Genomic DNA, 21415 nt, shown 5'->3' with positions numbered 1-21415 from the left:
CAATGCAATGGGTGAAAAGGTCTGCACAGACAACCACTGAATTGGTTGCTATACAAGCCCCGGTGATCTGCTGTGTACTTTGCAAGCTGATTATCAGCTGACCAGGGCTTGCAAAGCACCATGTATGATTTTCTTTTAAAAATAAATATTTTTTATTAGTTTTCCAATATGTACCATGTATGATTTTCATGGGGGCCTGCATAGCCAGAGATTCCCCATCTCTGCGACATGCAGAGCTCCCTGCCCCAAGAGGCAAGAGTAATTTGTCTTCCGTGTTCCGCTAGTGATTTAAGTCATTTGAAGGAGCCATTGATTCTATACCACTAAATTCATTTACTGTTTGCTCTGGCTACCTGGGTCCCAAATGTTCTTTTTTTGTCCTCTGTTGTTGTTCAATGATGAGGTGATCATTATTAGTAAGTAAATTTTTATTTATACCTGCCCTCCCCGGCCAAGACCGGGCTCAAATATCAAATACATTAAAACACAATCAAACAATTGATTAAAATACAGCTTAAAAATTAGAATCAGGATAAAATTAAATGACTGCCCATGAATTACAACCATAGGGGTTGGGAACCTCAAGTATTCATCAGGGTCAGATATCCATGTTGGTCCCACATGAGCTGATAAAAGGCCAAAGAGGGAACTTACAGGGTCCCATAGAGGGGGGGTCAAACTGGGCCCAGACTGAAGGCCAGGTGGAACAGCTCCATCTTGCAGGCCCTGCGGAAGGATGTCAAGTCCTGCAGGGCCCTGGTCTCCTGAGATAGTGTGTGCCACCAGGGTGGGGCAACAGCCGAAAAGGCCTTGGCCCTGGTTGAGGCCATTTTAACCTCCTTGAGGCCCAGGACCTCCAAGATATTATTATTTGTGGACCGTAAGGTCCTCCGTAGGGCATACCAGGAGAGGCGGTCCCATAAGTACGAGGGTCCTAGGCCGTATAGGGTTTTAAAGGTTAAAACCAGCACCTTAAACCTGACCCTGTACTCCGTCGGGAGTCAGTGCAGCTGGAAAAGCACTGGGTGAATGTGGTCCTGCGGCAAGGACCCCGTAAGGAGCCTCACAGCAGCATTCTGCACCCGCTGGAGTTTCTGGGTCAGCTTCAAGGGCAGCCCCACGTAGAGTGAGTTACAAAAATTGAGCCTGGAGGTGACCATCACATGGATCACTGTGGTTAGATCAGGGCGAGAAAGGTAAGGGACCAGCTGCTTAGCACGGCAAGGTGGGAAAATGCTGCCTTCGCTGTAGCTGCAACCTGCGTCTCCATAGAGAGGGAAGCGTCAAGGTTACACCCAAACTCCTGACGGAAGGCGCTGGCACTAATTGAGCCCCCATAAGAGATGGGAGTCGGCGCCCCAACCCCGTGTCGTCCCAACCCAGCCAGAGGACCTCTGTCTTCGAAGGATTTAACTTCAGCTGGCTCCCACGCAGCCATCCAACCACAGCTTCCAAGCATCTGGTCAGTGTGTCCAGGGCCGAGTCAGGGTGGCTGCCCATCAACAGATAAAGCTGGGTGTCATCAGCATATTGATGACAATCCAGCCCAAAATTCCAGACAAGCTGGGCAAGGGGTTGCATAAAAATGTTAAAAAGAATTGGGAAGAGGATTGCACCCTGCGGTACTCCATACAACAAGAGGTGCTGCGACGACAACTCCTCCTCTAGTGCCTCTCTACTTCTTTTTGAGTGTTTATATTTTGTTAAGCAACTCCTTTGGTGAGGAATCTAAATCGGTGTGTAAAAAATATGAGTGTAGGTCAATAGCACCTAAGGTGAGTCATGCTATCTTGGCACATGAAACAGAAAATCCTACAAGCACCTCCCCCCCCCACCAGCAAAGGTATGAACAATAATAAAAAACAACAACAAATGAAATAAGTAGCAATTTGCTGCCCTTTCATGACAACCCAAATTGGCTGCCTGAGGCAGGTTCCCCATTCTGCCTAATGGCAGGACCAGCTCTGCATTTTCTTGTGCACTGGAGATCCCCCCCCCCCTTTTAAAAATGTGCATTTGCTTTGAACTTCCTTAAAGGATAGAAACGTAGAATATAATTATGGCAGACAGGCAGATGGAGGAATTTAAAGGCAACAATTTGGATCTTCAGCTTGGTAAACCTGCTTGTGCTGTTCTTGAAGAAAGCCTTTCATTCTGAGGCAGAGGTGCACACCCTGTGGCCCTCCAGATGTTATTGGACTCCATCTCCCATCAGCCCCGGCCAATTTGGCCAGTAGTCAGGGAAGATGGGAGCTGCAATCCAGCAACAACTGAGGGGCCAGAGGTCTCCATCCCCATTTTGAAGGCATGACAACATAGTGTTGATTGGGGGAGCCAAATTAACTTCTGGGTAGGTGAGCTGTTTATCACTCAGTGACTGCAGCAATGTGATGTTCTGCATTGATGAAACAGGAATCAGATCAGTCAGCAAAGGCAGGGCTAGCCTGGTGCCTGAAATCATCTTCGACAACTGATTGAGGCAGTTCATGCCAATGGAAATTGAGTAAGTTAATTGGTTTTGATTCCCACAGCCACAGGCCTCTATGGGTCAGTGTGCACAGTCCTATCAAATAAATGGTGATTTGTCCTCATCCTGAACAGCTGATGTGTATGAATGTACCTTATTTGAAAGGTTTTCCGATGGCCAGGCATGCAGAACCCCGCTTCAGCACAGGAAAGGTAGTAGCTAGAATCTGCCAACTTTCTCAGCTGTAAAATTCCTTGAAACTGCACAAAGATCAGAAAACACTTCTGATCTCTCTCTCTCTCTCTCTCTCTCTCTCTCTCTCTCAGCATAATCATAGCCATTGTGTACACAAGACAGGTACTTTTTTTGCACTCAGTATACATGCTAAAGGTGTACATGATGGCTGGCTTGCAGATGAAATAATTTTTGGTCTACAAAAGTTCTAAAAATCCTCTCCAAATCTATCTCCTCAATATTATCTTGAGATATGGGTCACTCACTTGCTGAACCACTGCAAAATGAAATTAGCCCTGGATTATTGACCCTGTATTAGTGGAGCTTAATTTCTTCCATGATATGTGAAGACCTTGTTGGTTTCAACATTCCATGGGTCATTCCTTTATAATGAATTCCTGCTCTAGCTTGAGGCATTGACTTGCTGAGCAGCATTAGAAGTTAGATCACCAGTCTCAGCTTTCCATAACTGGCATGTTGCTGTAAGAGTTTTGTCTCCTGGTCAGTACTGAACTAATCACCCCATTAATATTCATTCTTATTACCAACTGAAATTTGACCTGAAAATCAGTTAAATTGGTGCCTGAAATAGAAAGATCACTTAGGCAGAAACGGCCGGAGTATTTCCTATCCCTTATTTGAAATTAGCATTTAAAAATACATTCACCTAACTAAAGGGAAGTGTCATAGTTTAGTGGAAGAATGTGTGCTTGATATGCAGGAAATCCCAGGGTCAATTCCTGATACCACATTCACTGGCAGTGTGGTATAGTGGTAAGAGTACTAGACTAGTCCCGGGGAGACCTGAGCTCAAGTCCATCTTTGCTGTGACTCCTGCAAGACCTGGTCAATTTCCACCTGGCCTAGGAGAGCCGGACCCTGGCTGACTCCAGGTATGAATCTTGCACCTTAGCTGTGAGCAGTGGTGGAGCTTCAAGCTCCAGCACCGGGGGGGTGGAGAGCAGGTGGGGGTGGGCTGACGTGTGTCCTGGGGCGTGGTGCACCACCCGCAGGGGCGTGGCACACGTCCTGGAGGTGTGGCACGCCACCAGCATGGGTGGGGGGCAGCCACGATGGCACTCTACTGGGATCGTGCTGCTGGGGGCGGTGTGCTCCCCCCACACTCCTCTTCCTCCGCCAGTGGCTGTGAGTCCTGCAGGAATTGCTGCTTGGGATGCCTAGAGAGACTACTGTATTGAGGTGGGGCATTGTTTAAGAGTTTGTATTGGGGTTAAGATTTAATTTTGGAAATGCTTAATTTTTGCTGTTATCGATGGATTGCATTTAAATTCCACCTTCTCCCTCCAAGGAGGTTGAGGTGGTGTACATGGTACACCTTCTCTTCATTCAGTGTGGTGTAGTGGTTAAGAGCAGTGGACTCGTAATCTGGTGAACCGGGTTCGATTCCCTGCTCCTCCACATGCAGCTGCTGGGTGACCTTGGGCTAGTCACACTTCTTTGAAGTCTCTCAGCCTCACTCAGCTCACAGAGTGTTCGTTGTGGGGGAGGAAGGAAAAGGAGATTGTTAGCCGCTTTGAGACTCCTTTGGGTAGTGATAAAGCGGGATATCAAATCCAAATTCCTCTTCTTCTTTTTCTCCTTCATTCAGCCCCTGTGACCACCCTGTGAGGTAGGTTAGGCTGAGAGGCAGTAACCGGCCTAGTGAGCTTCATGGCTGAGTGAGGATTTGATGCCTGGTCTTGCAGGTTCGAATCCAACACTCTGACCACTTTACCACCACTGGGTCTCTAAACAGTAAAGTTTTAGATAGAAGTACAGCACATCCAACAACAGATGGGCCTATGGGCCTGTTCAGCAGTGCCAGATTTAGGGCACAGCCAAGCAAGGGGGCCCAACATTGTGAAGATCCATAACTGAGAAGATCCATTTGGGGGCACCAAGTTTTGGCCTTGCACAGGGTGCCATATTATAAAAGAAGAAGACTAAAGTCTGCTCCTGCTACTCAGTCTGCTGTCCAGGTGTTGGTGGACTACCTCCCCTTCTCCTCCACTTGTATGCCCCCTAAATCTCCCTAGTGGTCCCCTTGACCCCCTGGAGCAGATTTGGGCAGGGTGTGGGGCACACACAAGGGGAGAAATAAGTCCAATTGCACATGTGGAAATCCTTCAGCTGATGGGACCTGTTAGCCGAACCTGTCCAGAAATAATAACTCTCAACATCCCAACCGTTGATTGTGGTGGCTGATGGGAGTTTGAGTTCAAGGACACCTGGAAGGGGCACTGGCTCTCAATATCTGCTTTGGCAAGCAGCACAGATGCTTTAAATGGTAATAATAATTCCCGGGTTGTCATTTTGCCAGCCTGGGAAAATGGCAGAAGGTGGTGTGTAAACCAGCCCGCCTATGACAGCCTTGGAGCAGACAAGCCACCGTCAGGCTCACCACCATAGCATGCTGATTTCAGATTACTTCTGTGTGGGTTCGTTTAAGTATATGTCTTGTTCATTTTAGATTAGCTGAGTGGAATGATCACCGATGGTCCTCTATGAGGACTTGTCATTCGAGGAAAATGTTGGCAAAGTCATCCGGGAACAGGGGACAGCACTGTGACTCATCCGGAGAGGATCTTGTGTATGCAGCAGGCACAACATTTTAATGATGGGGAATAGGAAGCAGGGGCAACCCGTGGAATCGCAAAGGGTTTTGAGTCACAGGTGACAGGTCCCCCCTGCCTTAATTACTACAGTCTCACAGCTTACAGGGGAATGCAAGCTGAAAAAGGCTAACAGGCCTGCAGTATTCTGCCATTGTTTTTGTTTCCTAAACCTCTTGAAGAAGGATTGGCAGCATCTGAGACGGCAGCAATGTATTCCTAGGGTCTCCTCCATGGTGTGTGTGTGTGTGTGTGTGTGTGTGTGTGTGTGTTTTAAAGGCTAAAGCTGGGCCATAGAGCAATTGCTTTGCATGCAGAAGGTCCCAGATTCAACTCCCAGCATCTTCAAGGTAGGACTGGGATAGACTCCTTGTCTGCAATCCTAGAGACCTGCTACCAGACAGTGTAGACAATACTGAGCTAGATGGACCAACAGCCTGACTCTGTATAGGGCAGCTTCCTGTGATCCTATGTTGACTGGCATCCGTCTGTCTTGGGAGATAATGGAAGACTGCGCCTTCTGGGGTGAAGTCATACTGTTGGAGAGTTACAGCGCTTGCTGTGGCTGTAGAGACCGATTCAGAAGAGACATGTTTTGTTGCAGCTGGGGCAGATGAAGGCGCCTGGCTGTGCTGCTGCAGGTGCACCATGATGTTTCTTCTCACTGTTCTCCTCCCAGCGGTCATTTCTCCTCTGGTCACTGCTATGGATGCTCAACCTATCTTGTCTGTCTCCAGGCAGTGTGGGGTCATCTGCAAGGGATTCCCACACGGCGGGGTTTATGTCGCCAGGCTTCATGCCATGTTTGCAGACGTCTTTGTAACACAAGGTTGGTCCGCCAATGGGCCTGTTCTCCCTGTAGACCACGTCTTTGGGGATCCTGCCATCTTCCGTTCTGTGGACATGACCAAGCCAGTGTAGTCGCTGACACAGGAGTGTGACCATGCTGGGAATGTGGGCTTGGGAGAGCACACCTTTGAGACTCTGTCCTGCCATGTGATGTTCCTGTGTAGATCCTATTAGAGCAAGGGTGCAGAACCTAAGGAACAAATGCAACTCTCCAGGCCCATCTTGGTCAGACTCTACTTAGATGACACCCCTGTGACGTTAACATATGAGAGTGCTGGAAGTGAAATAGTTAAACAAGTTACCCAATCAGAACCCAGGGGGGTGGAGTCAGAGGGACTATAAAACCAGCTCTGGGAGGGGCGAAGGAGGAGTTCATTGGGAGTTGGGTGGTTGGTTGGAGTGGGAGTGAATTGGGATAGAGTCTGTGGGGTAGGTTGAGTTAGTGTAGCGAAATAAGCTGAGTCAGGAACAGTTAGGGGCTAGCAAGACAAGTAAATATCTGAGAGGTGGTTTAGTGAGTGAGAGCAGGTAGCGGAAGTTATAGGTCTGGATAGGCACCCCATGATTGTAATGGACCGATACCGTTTGTGAAACCACACGCTTGTTAAACTGCAATAAATAAACAGAAGTTTACGTTCCAATTTAACCCTGACTGGACTCAGTATTGTACCAGGTAGGGCCTGGACGGTGGCAGCGAGAAATAAAGTGGTGGCACAGGGGTCAATAGACGGTGAAATGTCCGGGGACCCTGTGTGATGGCCACAACCCCCTCCATAAGTCACCTTCTCAATAGCCTTGCTCCATGCCTCCATTGGATGCCTTTTCCTCCGTAAAATGTCCTTGAACTGTGATCATGCTTCTCGCTTGCCTGAATGGAGAGTGGCATGTCTCTGTAGGCAGGAACCCCTGGGTTTTTTGTATGGCTGGAATGTAGCCTACTTCAGAAAGGGAGGAGGCATATCAGTCACTCTGCCCCACTTTTGCCTTTGGCTCAGCCAACTACCAGCATGCACCCCCCCCCCCCCCCGTTGCCTATGATGGGAGTGCTGAAAAAGATTTCACCCCCCTGGGCATTGAAATGGTTGCTCCCAGAAAAAGAGACCGCAAGCCCCTATCCATAGGGTTAAGTGAGTAATTGCGTTTGCCGCCCGTCCTTGCAGTGGCCTTTTAATTGTGGCTTGTCAGCACAATTTGCAGGCTTCGAGTAATTGCGGAGCTATTTTCTTCCCGAGAGATTATTTTTATATGCATACGCTCTAATTTCGGCTTCCAAATTGGGAAGCTCTAAGAATGGAAGTACTCATCTTTTCCCCCAAAGATGCACAATTCAAAAAAAAGGGAAAGAGGATAGGGTGGGTGGGGAGAGAGTGTGAATGGGCAAGACTTGTGAAAAAAGGACGTAGGGCTGTGCCAATACACTCGGAGCCAATTAGCAGGAGTGAAGTGGCACTCTGCTTCAGTAAACAGAGAAGGCAGGCTTGGAAAGGGAGCAGCGCAAGGAAGAAGCTGCTCCCTGGAGTCTGTACATTGTTACCGGCTCTGTTGCAAGTGCCGCGTAATATGCATTTGGCATCTGCAAGAAATCAATCTTTCAGGGCAGTGGCAGCTAGACTTTGGAACTCCCTGCCTATTGATATCAGGCACTCACCTTCACTGTACCTGCTCAAAGCTTTTTGTTTGCTTGTTTAAGCAAGCCTGCGGGTGGCGCTGTGGGTTAAACCACAGAGCCTAGGACTTGCCGATCAGAAGGTTGGTGGTTCGAATCCCCATGACGGGGTGAGCTCCCATTGCTCGGTCCCTGCTCCTGCCAACCTAGCAGTTTGAAAGCAAGTCAAAGTGCAAGTAGATAAATAGGTACCGCTCCAGCAGGAAGGTAAATGGCCGGCCACATGATCCGGAAGCTGTACGCCGGCTCCCTTGGCCAATAAAGTGAGATGAGCGCCGCAACCCCAGAGGCGGCCACGACTGGACCTAATGGTCAGGGGCCCCTTTACCTTTTTACCCAGATACATAAAATTGATGAGTATTTTAATCTGCAATTTTACTTTATAATGTATGTTTTAAAACTGTTGGATTTTTTTTTGGGGGGTGGAAGCAGGCTAACCTGTTTTTAACATTGATTCCCACCCCCCAGTAATTTTAATGCATATTTTATGTAAAGCACTTAGAAGTTTTGATGATTAAGCACTATGATGTTAAATGAAATTGTGAATATTTTCCCCCTGACCTAGAATGCTACATGGTTATGCCGACCTGGGACTCAGGGAAATTAATATGGCTAAAGAGTCCCACATAAAAGGCTGGGGGTTAATTATAGATTTGTAGAGTTGGAAGGGACCGTGAGGGTCATCTAGTCCAACCCACTGCAATGCAGGAATCTTTTGCTCCCCCCCCCCCGGGGATACTCAAAGGTATGCAGTCCCTGCACCTTTTGTACATTTCCAAAATATAAGGTAAAAAACAAAATAAAACCTACATACAGCAGCAATGTTGTGTGTTGTGTAGGCTCCTATGATGTAAGTAATGGGCCTCACCTGCTAGCCAGCTCCCTAAAATATCACTGGTTTGCTCATTTCCATATACAGTGGTGCCTCGCAAGACGAAATTAATCCATTCCGCAAGTGTCTTTGTCTAGCGGTTTTTTCGTCTTGCGAAGCAACCCTATTAACGGCTTAACGGATTAGCGCTATTAGCGGTTTAGCGGCTATTAAAGGCTTATTGGCTTAGCGGCTTAGCTGCTAAAAGGCTATTAAAGGCTTAGCGGCTTAGATAAAGGGGGGGGGAGCGGAAAAAAATCTCAAGACTCGCAAGACATTTTCGTCTTGCGAAGCAAGCCCATAGGGAAATTCGTCCTGCAAAGCAACTCAAAAACGGAAAACCCTTTCGTCTAGCGGGTTTTCCGTCTTGCGAGGCATTCGTCTTGCGGGGCACCACTGTAGCATATATTCAACACAAAAAACAGCGAAAATTTGTTATTGACAAAGGACAGCTGGACATATGAAGGGCCCATTAGCTCCAGTAGCTTAGGGCCTCATCAAACCTAAATTCGGCCCTGCTCAGAGTAGTCCAACAATCAACCTCTCTTCCAAGGGAGCCCTGAGAATTGTAGCTCTGTGAGGAGTCTAGGGGGGTCTCCTTCCAACTCTCACCATGCTGGACAAACTACAGCTCCCAAAGATCTTTGGGGAAAGGCAGGACTGTTTAAAGCGTTGTCATCGGTGCTTTAAATGGATAGTGTAAAATGTGGCCTTGGTCCTTTCCCAATTTGTAACAGACATAGTCACAGTGGCTGGAACAAAATGAAACTGTTCAGACTTGTTCTTTTTACTGTTGCCAAGAGGTGTAATGTTGCTACGTTTATAATACTGAGTATTTATTATTATTATTTTTGCATGCTGTTGTATTTACCATATGTTGCTGTTTCGTTATTGCCGTTATTATGAAATGATTCTTGCAGCTGTTAGTTTTTACAGTTATGATATACAGTGGTACCTCGGGTTAAGTACTTAATTCGTTCCGGAGGTCCGTTCTTAACCTGAAACTGTTCTTAACCTGAAGCACTACTTTAGCTAATGGGGCCTCCTGCTGCTGCCGCTCTGCTGGAGCATGATTTCTGTTCTCATCCTGAAGCAAAGTTCTTAACCCGAGGTACTATTTCTGGGTTAGCGGAGTCTGTAACCTGAAGCGTATGTAACCCGAGGTACCACTGTATTTCATCCAAGGCAGTTAGCTCAGTTGGTTAAAGCGTGGTGCTGATAACGCCAAGGTCATAGGTTCAATTTCAGACACACATTCCTGCTTTGCAGCAAGTTGAACTAGATGATCCTCAGGGTCGCTTCCAACTCTACAATTCTCGTTGCCGTATGTCACTTTTTAGGCAAAAGGTGGCATACAAATAAAGTAGTTGTGCTGACGAAATAAAGCTGCTTGAGCAGTAAGTGGCAATCGCCCAGGGAGGCTCTGTTTCCTATTACTGGTATGAGAGCATTGTCTTTAACCTTTGCATTCTCCTGCTCTATGGAGGCAAGTGGCAAAGTCCCACTTAATGCTGGCAAAACTGGTTTCCCTGATACAGCAGGTGGCTCAGTCTAAGCCAGGCATAGGCAAAGTCGGCCCTCCAGATGTTTTGGGACTACAGTTCCCATCATCCCTGACCACTGGTCCCGTTAGCTAGGGATCATGGGAGTTGTAGTCCCAAAACATTTGGAGGGCCGACTTTGCCTATGCCTGGTCTTAAGTGATAACTTGGCAGGTACAAATAGTCTTAGAGTGGCTAGATTGATGGAAGCAATACGAGTCATGTGGAAATGTTTGTGGATCTTGTAAATAATAATAATAAAGCTGCTAACAAGAAGTTGATAAATATGTCCCTGGCCTGCAAATACCAAAGATTCATGGAGCACATTCATACCTCCCCTTTCTCCTAACTTCCTAGGAGCTGTATAACTCAAACTATCAACACATCGTCCAGGGTTCACCCACATAGTATCCTTCAGGTGTTGTTGGACTACAACATCCATCATCCTTGGCTACTGGCCGTACTGACTGGGGCTGATGGGAACCGGAGTTTGACAGCATCGGGAGAGCACATCCCACTCTGTTTATATACCATAAGAAAACTATAGGTGCCAGAGGCTGAGCCTGTGAACTTGTACATGCTGTGGCATGAAATCGCCTCCTGAGAAAATTTAAAGAGGCCCAGTGAATTTCAATTTCAAAAATGAACCTAAGAAGACTTATTCTTTTTAGTCTGGAATGTGCTATTATTATTTTTTAGTAACAATATATGACAGAAAGTAGAAGAAAGCCAACATTTAGTTAGTTTTGTATATTCTAGCCAATGATGGAAATGAAATTATGGACTTCAGAAATGCAAAAAAGAAAAAAAGTGATATGCTATTCAATGCTATGCATGTCTACCTAGAAGCAATTCCCATTGGGTTCAACAAGGCTTGCTTCCCAGTAAGGTGGTTCTGGGGTTGCACCAAACAGGTCTTTCAAACTTATCCATTTGAGGTGGAAAGCAGAAAAGAAAAAGGAAAGAGAAAAACCTAATTTCAAAGGCAACGAGATACGTGTGTGAGATAAACTTTCACTTTGTGTTTTGACAGCTAAGGGAAACGCTTTCAAATTCTGGTCTGGAGAAAACGTAATTGTCTTCACTTGTTAGTCTTCAAAGCACTTTGATGGTAACATGGCCTGCTGCAATGAGCAGGGCTCGCATGCACACAGAATGGCTTATGGATTGCAGCTCAGGTCTCTGAAGTTGAGCATGGAGTGGGGTTTAACTTAACAAGCTATCAGAGGCAGCAGAAACCTACGGTAATAAAAGTGATATTGATTGGAGGGAAACAGAAGACTGTTCCGAGGCTGTATTTCTTAACATGGGTTGCTGACAAAAATAAAACAATAGATATAAGGGGGGGGGGGCATGTGGACCCAACAAACAAAGAAAATGTTGTGGTGGGTTATTTCTGGTTCTAGGATATTCCACCCCATCTCTCTCACACACATTTCACTGGAGTATTGTTGAGTCACCCAGATACTTCAAGGCATTGGTATACTTAGATGATGCAATTCAGGTCTGGTTCCAGCACACAGCAATCTTAGACAGCTGAGGCATTGTGGGAAATTAAAAATGGCCACCATTTGGTGCCTATGGGAGCATTGCGGAAACTGCCACCAGCAGGTAAGTTTACCAGAAGTAACTGACATAGAAGTGGACTCACCAGAGGATACTTTATCACTTCCCTGCTCAATGAGGAGCCAGTCCTGACTTAATTAGGTGACGTCCTGATTTAATTGCGGTCTCTCCACCAATTTAGCTGCCCTCAGGGGAGCTTGACTTCAGGGGATAAGCAAGGATTCACTGGAGCTTTGGAGGCCATGTCAGGCTCAAAAGCCCTAGGTTAGGACTGGGCAATCTGTGGGCCTCCCAGGTGCAGCTAGACTGCAATACGCATCATTCTTGGCCAGGCTTGATGTGGCTGATGGGAGCTGGAATCCAACAACATCTGGAGGGTCACAGGTTCCTCACCTCTGCCCCAGAAACTCTAAACCTGCTGCTGCCTGCATTGTAATGCAGTGACTTCTCAAGAACATAAAGAGTTTGCTGGATTTGACCAACAGCCTATCTGGACCAGCATCCTGCTCTCACAGTGGCCGACCAGAAGCCCACAAGCAAGACCTGAGTGCAGCTGCACCTTCTGAACTTGTGATTCAGAGGTTTACTGCCATTGAAAGCCTTCCTGCAACACAAGACAACTCTCTACGAAGAGAGAGTGAGTCTCGAAGCACACACTTGCTTTACCAGTTAAGGTGACTTTCCAAATAGCTGGCCCTTGCTCGCTTCAGTGGCAGCTGTCACCAACTGGCACTTACATAGGTTTAGTATTTCCTGCCGGTGCTTAATGTTATTGTTCTGATCTACATTATACTTGTGCAAAGGTTAATGATTCTTACATCCATCCTCCTTGTGCAAGACATTTGGCAGTAAAAACCTATGACACCAATTGGCTGAGCTGGTCTAGTGGCTCCGAATGATCAGTTGCGCAAGGAGCAAAGCAGTCTGCATAGCAAGGGGGTGGGAAAAGAAATGGTCATTTGGGATTGCATTAAAACCCAGGGCAATATGGCACCTTGTGCGAGACCAAATTTGATGTCGTCCACCCTCATGCCGCCTTCCCAAAGCCGGCTAAGGGAGGTGCTGGGCTTTGGGAAGGAGATGTAAGGGCTCTGGCTCTGGCCCTCCCTTCTTCCCAAATCTGGGCACGCATTAACTAAGTTTTGGGAAGAGGCGGGAGGACTCTAGGATCCTGCCAGATCCCTCATGCTGCCTTCCCAAAGCAAGCGCTTACTAGGCCTTGAGAAGGAGGCAGACTTATGGTCTGTGTGTGTGGTTTGGGAGCTGCACAGTCAGGGAAAAAACAATGCTGTCCAGGGTTGTAAAGACTGCGGAGAGAATAACTGGGTGCACTCTTCCCACCTTGGATCAAATCTATGCTTCCAGGTGTCATAAGAAAGCTGCAGAGATAGTGCAGGGTAGTGCACACCCCGGAAATGATCTCTTTCAGCTTCTGCCTTCTGGAAGAAGGTACAGGGTCATAAAGACTAGGACTAGCCGCCTGAGAAACAGTTTCTATCCAAATGTGATTTTGGTTTTAAATGCAGTGTAAGAAGTCTCTAGAAGGGACGTGGGTGGCGCTGTGGTCTAAACCACTGAGCCTCATGGGCTTGCCAATCGGAAGGTTGGTGGTTCGAATCCCCGTGACGGGGTGAGCTCCTTTTGCTCGGTCCCAGCTCCAGCCAACTTAGCAGTTCAAAAGCACGTCAAAGTGCAAGTAGATAAATAGGTACCACTCCGGTGGGAAGGTAAACGGCGTTTCCGTGCGCTGCTCTGGTTCGCCAGAAGCAGCTTAGTCATGCTGGCCACATGACCCGGAAGCTGTACGCCGGCTCCCTCAGCCGATAAAGCGAGATGAGCACCACAACCCCAGAGTCTGTCACGACTGGACCTAATGGTCAGGGGTCCCTTTACCTTTACCTAAGGAGTCTATATTGTATTTAAAAATGGGGTATCAGAGTTTTTAGGGGGCTAACCAGGTTGGGATAGGAGGCTTGTTGGTTTTTGAATGGCTTATGTAGATTTTTCAATTTCGTTGTTCTGTATGGGACAGTGACAATAAAGATTATTGTATTGTATTGTATTGTATTGTATTGTATTGTATTGTATTGTATTGTATTGTATTGGAAGGTGCCCCCTCGGCTCAGCACCCTGTGAGGGGGAGCCAGTTACGCTGCCCTAAATGTGCCTTTGTAAAACTTCACATAGGAGCAGGCTGACTCGGAAGAGGTCCTGGGACATAGTCTAGAAACTGGTGCACTGTAAGTCTAAGTGGGGGTGGGTTAAGGCAGATAGTTCTGCCTGCTGGAAGGACTTGCTGAAGCTCGTCTTTTGGTCTCCCTAACTCTGTGATTCTATCATGACACACAGCTACACATTCAATATTTCTAGTATTATCTATTGAATTTGTACTCTCCCCTTCAAGCCAAAGGTTCCCAGATGTAAGCAAGTGATAATATTTATCTTCAGGCTGTGAGGAGTTTTCACTTGCTGACTTCTGCAAATTGAGAGGCTGTTAGAAGTACAAGAGCAGATCAGGCTGTGCTGCAGATTCCCTCCGCGAACCCCCCCCCCCAACTCCCATCATTTGGCACCATAACAGAACTTTACCCATGATGGCTAAACCAAAAGTTAAATATCACACTAGTTAACAGTGCCAGCATTCCGTGCCAATGCATAATGTAATGCTGAAGCCCTTACAGGCTGACCATCTCTCTCCCCCCCATCCAGCTTTGTTTTGTAGGAGCACTAGGTAATTAAATTGCAGCTGGTTTTTATTTATTGTAAATGCCTCGTCTGACTTGGCTAGGAAAGCAAAGTGTCTGTACCTCTGAATTATCCATCTGTATGGCTGCATTCTGCTTTTTAAAAATGGTCTGTTATTGCAGATCTGAACATTAAATATTTAGAGGCCTAGAAGTTCTTGCATTTGTTATACTTTGGGCAGGGTTTTGGAGGGTGGAACAGGCATGGTTCAATAGATGCTTGAGAAGCTTCTCTCCCCCCCCCCCTTTCCATATTTTAAGTCCCAGACAGGCATCAAAGAATAGGATGTTCATCCATTCCTTTGTGGGCCATACTCACTTGGGTGGATAGGCTTGATTTTAACGCAGCTATCTAAAGCGTTGTTGCAGATCAAAGTGAGCAAGAACATTTCCAGGAATAAATATGTATAGGGAACAAGGCAGGAAAAACCCAGCTGCCTTCTCACTTCAGCAGTTAAGGGCCTTGTTAGAGTAAAACATAATGTATGCCTCAGACTGTACTTTCATTGCACTCAAAGGACTATGTTTTTGGGTTTTGTTGCACTTGTTTGTAGACACGGTTTGGGGCTGTACGCTTTCGAGTCAGCTGTAATTAGTGGGGTGGGTGGGTGTTATTTATTTATTTATTTATTTATTTATTTATTTATTATAAAGCATCGTCAATGCAAACATATACAGCCAACCTACATAAATGCAGATCCTTTTTAAAAAAGAAAAAGTTTGTGATTAGTTTAGCCTCACTCCCAAGCTCCGAGAATGCACACACAGTCTTGTGAACACAACTCCGCAGCCTGGCAAGTCTCTAATAATTAGGCACAGTCTGCTTCAGCAGGTATTCTGGCAGCTGGGGAGGAAAACAGCACACTGGCTTTTCAACAAGCAGTTTCCCCTGTACTCGTGGCTAATTTCTGAGGATTTCCCAATTCTCTCCCCACCAAAGTTATCGTTAGGGCTGCAGTTCAAAAGGATCAGGTGTGACACAGGAGGTCTGCACACTTCTTCCACCAACAAGCAGAATTGCTGCACAGAGATGTACATGCCTCTGTGTCTGTTCGTAGAATCTTCTTACACCAGTTTCTGAGTTTCGCCCACACACTGCTGATTTCATTCGTTCTTTCTCCTCTAACACCATTGGACAAAAGCAAATGAAAATGAGAAGAATCCCAGTTTTCAAAATGAGGGAGCTCAGCAGACCCCTGTGATGTCATTTGCTTAAAGAATTTTGCTTTTTTTTTATAATCCCAGTATGAGCTGACCTGATCCCTGCCTCCTGGACTAATGTGCTGATTTTTCTTCTCTCTGAATTTTGCAACACAATTATTGGCTTTAAAACATAACAAACATGCATTTTAAATATGCTTTTGAGACCATATAAAATCATTTTTTTCTTTTATTAATTTCATAACGTTTATATATCTTGTGGTTTGCTTAAAAAACCCTCAAAGCTGTTTACAAGTAAGTGAAATGATGAAATTATCAATAAAGACAATTGTAAACAACTGATTTTAAACATTAAAAATAATTAAAAACCTGATTAAAACACATGCCAATATTCTACATATCTAGGTAGGTTTGCCGGAAGAAAAATGTTTGTAGCTGGTGCTGAAAAGAGTACAAGGAGCTGTCTGATGTCAAAAGGCAGGGAGTTTCAAAGTATGTGGGCTGCCACAATAAAAGATCAATTTCCCACAAATGTGGAACTCAGAGACGTATCACAATTGAGAAGGCTGGGGGCAGAAGCCACACCTTCAGAGAACCTTGCAAATACCAATTGTATGGGAGATTGCTTTTGGAAGTTCCAAAAGCTAGCACTGCCAGTATCTACTTTCCCTGAAGATGCTGCCCAGAAACAGTGCATGACTTTTTTTTTTTTTAAAAAAAAAATGTTTTTATTAAAGTGTTTTTAGTGTTACAAAACAAACAGGAAAAGGTATACATCTATTGTCTCCACTTTCAATTCAGATTGTTTTTCAGTTTGTTTATATTTAGTGAGAGATGCTTTTGTCATAGACATCTTGCGGTTGGCTTCCATCAGAGCGAGGGGGGCAATCCCTTGGCTGCAGGACTGTTTGAGTTCACAGTGGCTTCCAGGGAATTGCTGCAGCGACAGCAATTGCTAGGAATGCCTTGTGTGTTCTACAGGGATCTGTCCAGGGTCCTGAACTACTGCAAACTAGCCTGCCGTGCAGCTGTTGGCAGCACTCCTGCAGGTTCCCAGCCTGAAAGCCAACCGTGGTAGATTTGGGGGTTTAGCCTCCCAAAGATCCATTTTGGACCAAACTCAAGACTTATCAGAGTCTGCTTTTGGTTTAAAAGTGTTTCAGGACTGGGAATTTCTAGGAAGGTTGCCAAACTGAGTGCAGACATTGAACCATAATGAATGTCCTACTTCAGAGAAGGGCTTGAACAATCTACAGGTAGGGTTGCCAACCCTTGAGATGAAAAATTATAGCACCTGGGAGGTACCAAGGTTGTTGATGGAGCCAGGGGAAAAAGACTATGATTTCTGGCAGAACCAAGACTCTGGTGCAAAATCTGCCTAATTACCAGAGGTATATCTTTGGGACTCCAGTTCTCATCAGCCTTGGTCATTGGGTCCATGCTGGCTGGGGCTGGTGGAAGTTGTAGTTCAAAGTACCTGAAGGACACCAGGTTGGGAAAGGATGAAGCCAACGATTCAGTTATTGGTAGGAAAGAGATATCAAAGACAGAAGAAAATAACAACTTGAATTTCAGATTCAAGTGTGCTATAAACATTTATGAAGTCTTGTATTTGGTTCAAGCTCCAAGGGCTGATAGAACTTAAATATATATCATGTGGTCAATACTGAAGCTAGCATTCCAATCTAATATGGACAGCGGTGTGCATGTTTTATTTTAAAAAATAAACCAAGAGATACAAAAAGCTTTGGTGGTAGATTGCAAAATAATTTCTGTTGGTGGAAAATCATGCAAAATGTAACAGTAATCCATTAACTTCATTTTTCTATAAGTATGCCTGTACCCCTGTGTACAAAAATATTTTTTTGCGTTTGTATTCAAATAACTTTCACTTGGAGTAGACTCATTGAAATTAATGGCCATGGCTTCAGATTTAGATTTATTACGGCCATTGGCCCATATCAAAAACAATACATCAGAATTTATCCATAAACAATACAATTTAAACAGTTCCAAGTTAAAACACCCTTATAAAACCAATTTTACTTTAGTTAAGTAAACACTATACACAATAAGCTCCCTCTATGTAAACCGCAATTCCGATCCATCAGATTTTGGGGGGTATACGTCTTAGTTCTGGCACTTATTGATGGTTCTTAAGTTTAGCTAAGCTGTCAGAAACATACAGTGATCCATTTCTCCTCTTTTGAAATAAAACATTAATCAGGTATCTAGCGATTGCAAGGGATCTACTTGTATCTTCGTCGTTTAATAAGTATATTATTTGGGCTTCCTGAGGACTGTCAGCAATTCTCGATAAATATGGGGCCAGAAACTTGGACCGTGAAGCCGAATGTAATGGACAACAGAAGATTATATGATATAACGATTCTATAGATCCGCTTTTACAGTCACAGAGGAGTGAGATCTGTCCGTTGGAGAGTCTGTTACCCAACATGTTTGATGGGAAAACATTGAATCTAGCCATTATAAAGGCATACCTGTGCGTCACCACAGATAAGGTAGCTAAGTAAGATGGAAGTTTCGTTGGTGGAGTTAAGCCAAGGTTTATCGGCAAACAGGTGCCTCCACCTGTCGCAATATTAAATTGTAAATCCATTTCCTCTAATTTGTGAGTTATAATTCTTTTGGCCGAAGTTAAATCCAATTTTAATAGTTCGGATGGAGATAGTCCTAGGGACACAAGTTTCCCATGTATTATTTTTGCCCAGGGGCTAGGGAAGTCATCTCTCCAGAGGCATTGTATCAGGTGGAGATTTGGAAGTTTATGCCATAAAGCCAACCAGTAACAGAGGATGCATTTCCATAATGTGGTTTCTAGAGATGTAACATTTAGTTCCAGTCGTATAGCAGTATTGCTTACACACCTGGGTAATTTTAACAACCTTCTTAAAAGCTGGTTTTGGATTACCTCCAACTGGGTTAGATTAGCAAAGGACCCCCATAATGGGACCGCATATGCTATTGTTGCAATCACCTTTGCCTTGAAAACTTTTAACACTGATGGAATATGGAAAGCCCCATCTGAAAGGAAAAAACGCAATAGCGCATAGGAAAGGGCTTTAGCTCTGTTTAATACATATGCAACATGGACCTTCCAGCCCATGTTGTGTTGGAGGAAGACTCCCAAGTACTGAAATTTAAAGACTTGGTCAATAGCTTTTCCGTCTATTCTCCAATTATAGGTTTTTCGACTCTTGGTGAAAATTAGAACTTTGGACTTAACATGGTTAATTGTAAGAAAATTTGATTTACAGTAAACATCGAAAATTTTTAATGCCCTCCTAAGGCCGACTCTTGAAAAGGATAGGATCACTGCGTCGTCTGCGTAGAGTAGAAGGGGGCAACGATATTGGGCAAGACGGGGGGCGTGGATCGTTTCTTGAGCCTCTATCAGAGGCGCCCTCATATCACTTATAAATAGATTGAAAAGGGTCGGAGCAAGGATACATCCTTGGCGAACACCTCTATTGATAGTTACTGAGTTTGAGAGGTCGCCTGCCGGAGAGATTCTCACCCTAGCGGCCAATCCGTCATGCAGTTTAGTTATTAGCCACAAAAGTCTTTTGTCTATTCCCCATCGGGCTAGTTTTCCCCAAAGCAATCCTCTGGGGATGCTGTCAAAAGCGGCCTTTAAATCAATAAAGGCCGCACAAAGTTGGCCTCTATTTGGGGAGGAGTATTTCCGGGCAAGGTGGTATAAAACTAAGATCTGATCAACCGCTGACTGATTCGGTCTAAAACCAGCCTGTTCAGGCCCAATCAGGTTGTTCTCTTCGGCCCACTTAGTAAGCTTAGTTAACAAGAACCGTGCATATATTTTCCCGATTAATGACAATAAACTGATATTCCTGTAATTTCCCGGGTCATCTGTCGAGCCTTTTTTATGAATTGGAACAATAATCGCATCCTTCCATATTCTTGGTACCTTCCCACTGTTGTTTACGGCATCAAAGGTAGCGGCCAAGATTTTCGCCCACCAGTCAGCATGAAGCTTTATAGCTTCTGCCGGGACTAGATCAGGACCGGGGGCTTTTCCGATTTTAAGATTAGAAATAAGTCCGTGGATTTCTTCCGGGTCAGTGGGTGGCCAAAGAGGGAGCTGCTCATAGACTCCATCGATTGTATTAATATTAAGGTCTGGTAAGGCAAAATAATTCCTTAGAAAGGATTCCCAAATTGGGGCAGGAATAACTGTTAAGGGGTATCTTTTAGATTTTCTGTTAACCAACAGCCAGAATTTTCGGGAATTACGGGTACTTGAGGCAGCTATAAGTGCTTGCCAGCGGTTCAATTGCCATTCCTGGCCATGGCTAACTTAGGTCTGTTCATTTCCATGGGTCTACTCTGAGTAAAAGTTGCATGAATACATCCCATGATATCCACAAATATAATATTTTTATATGTGCAATAAATGACCTTACTCTTATGCTGTACATGGTCTGATATATTGAATAAAGCATGTATACCATTGGTCTCTGGACAGAGTATTATCTTTTTATTTTATTTAAGACATTTTTATACCACTTAATTATTCAAATTTCTAAGTTCAATGGAGGCTAGTTCATTAGGGCAAATGAGGCTGTGCCACATCAACCTCAGTCTGTCTCCTGCCAGCCCCTGACCTGCCAACCTTCTAATTTCAATCAATCCAAGGAACTGCCCTGCGTGTCTGCTTCCTCCTCCTCCTTTGTCTCAATGTTGCCCCTTATAGAACTCATCTGGGAGGAGGATGGGAACAAATTTAGAACAGGTTGGCTCCATCCATCATTTGCTCTGGCTCCACTCACTATTTGGGCTCCCTACTTTCTGCCCCACACATCCCAACAGACACCAGCCACCCCTGCCTGAGTGGTGTACATAAAAGCAATCCACTATAAATGGGCCAATAAAACAACAGAAATGTATCATAAAATCCTATTTCATGCAGCAGAGTCCGCAAGAGCCCAAGTTTACCATTGAAGCATGTTTGCATCATATATAGTCACAAATCTATTTAAGTATTCTTAGGCAAGACACTGCCTTTTACACACTTCCGAATAAGTGCTACTCAACCTCTGCTGAGAAACTATTGTCCTTCCTATTCTTCACACAATGATGAGTCACTTCTATGTCTATTTTAGAATGACAAATGGAATACTTCTCTACCATACAACAAGCCCATGGTATCATGTGTCTCTTAATAGCAAACAATCCTGTTTTGCATGAAGTATGTACCAAGGACTACTGGACTGACTTCAGTCCTGCATACCTGATCAACTGCTACAATAGATACCAAACACAAGAAATGAACTTTGATTCCAGCATGCATTGGTGATATTCTAACACCTTGTAACTTCAAAAATCCCTTACTGATTTTTTTAAATGTCTAAAGATAAGTCATCACACAGTGAATCTAGAATGATTTGTAATATATCTTTTATTTTCCTGCAGTTTTGCCCTGCTTTTTCTGGATAAACTTTCCCCTACATTCCAGAATCTCGCCTTGGGTATAATGAAGTTCTGGCTTCAACCTTATTGACTCTGCTCCTTAAATAATATTTTTTCAGAGCGCTGAATGGTTAAGCTAGGAAGTACTGTAATCATCACTTGTTTGAAATAAGGAATGTATTTGCCATTGTGGCAATTTCACCTTCTGTTTTGCCTTATTAATCTGGTAACTTTAATTACTGGGATACAAATA

General features: G+C 44.8%; 1 protein-coding gene across 1 annotated transcript in view; it reads right to left on the bottom strand.

Moving 5' to 3' along the window:
- BEGAIN (brain enriched guanylate kinase associated) overlaps window positions 1-21415 on the bottom strand; it is a 180397-nt gene that overhangs the window by 115410 nt on the left and 43572 nt on the right. The gene's annotated exons all lie outside the window — the stretch shown is intronic.

Source organism: Podarcis pityusensis (genome assembly GCF_964106645.2).
Source record: "Podarcis pityusensis genome assembly, chromosome: 1".
Classification (NCBI taxonomy): Eukaryota; Metazoa; Chordata; class Lepidosauria; order Squamata; family Lacertidae; genus Podarcis; species Podarcis pityusensis.
Note: the sequence above shows the minus strand (reverse complement) of the source record. Positions and strands in the feature narration are given on the sequence as shown.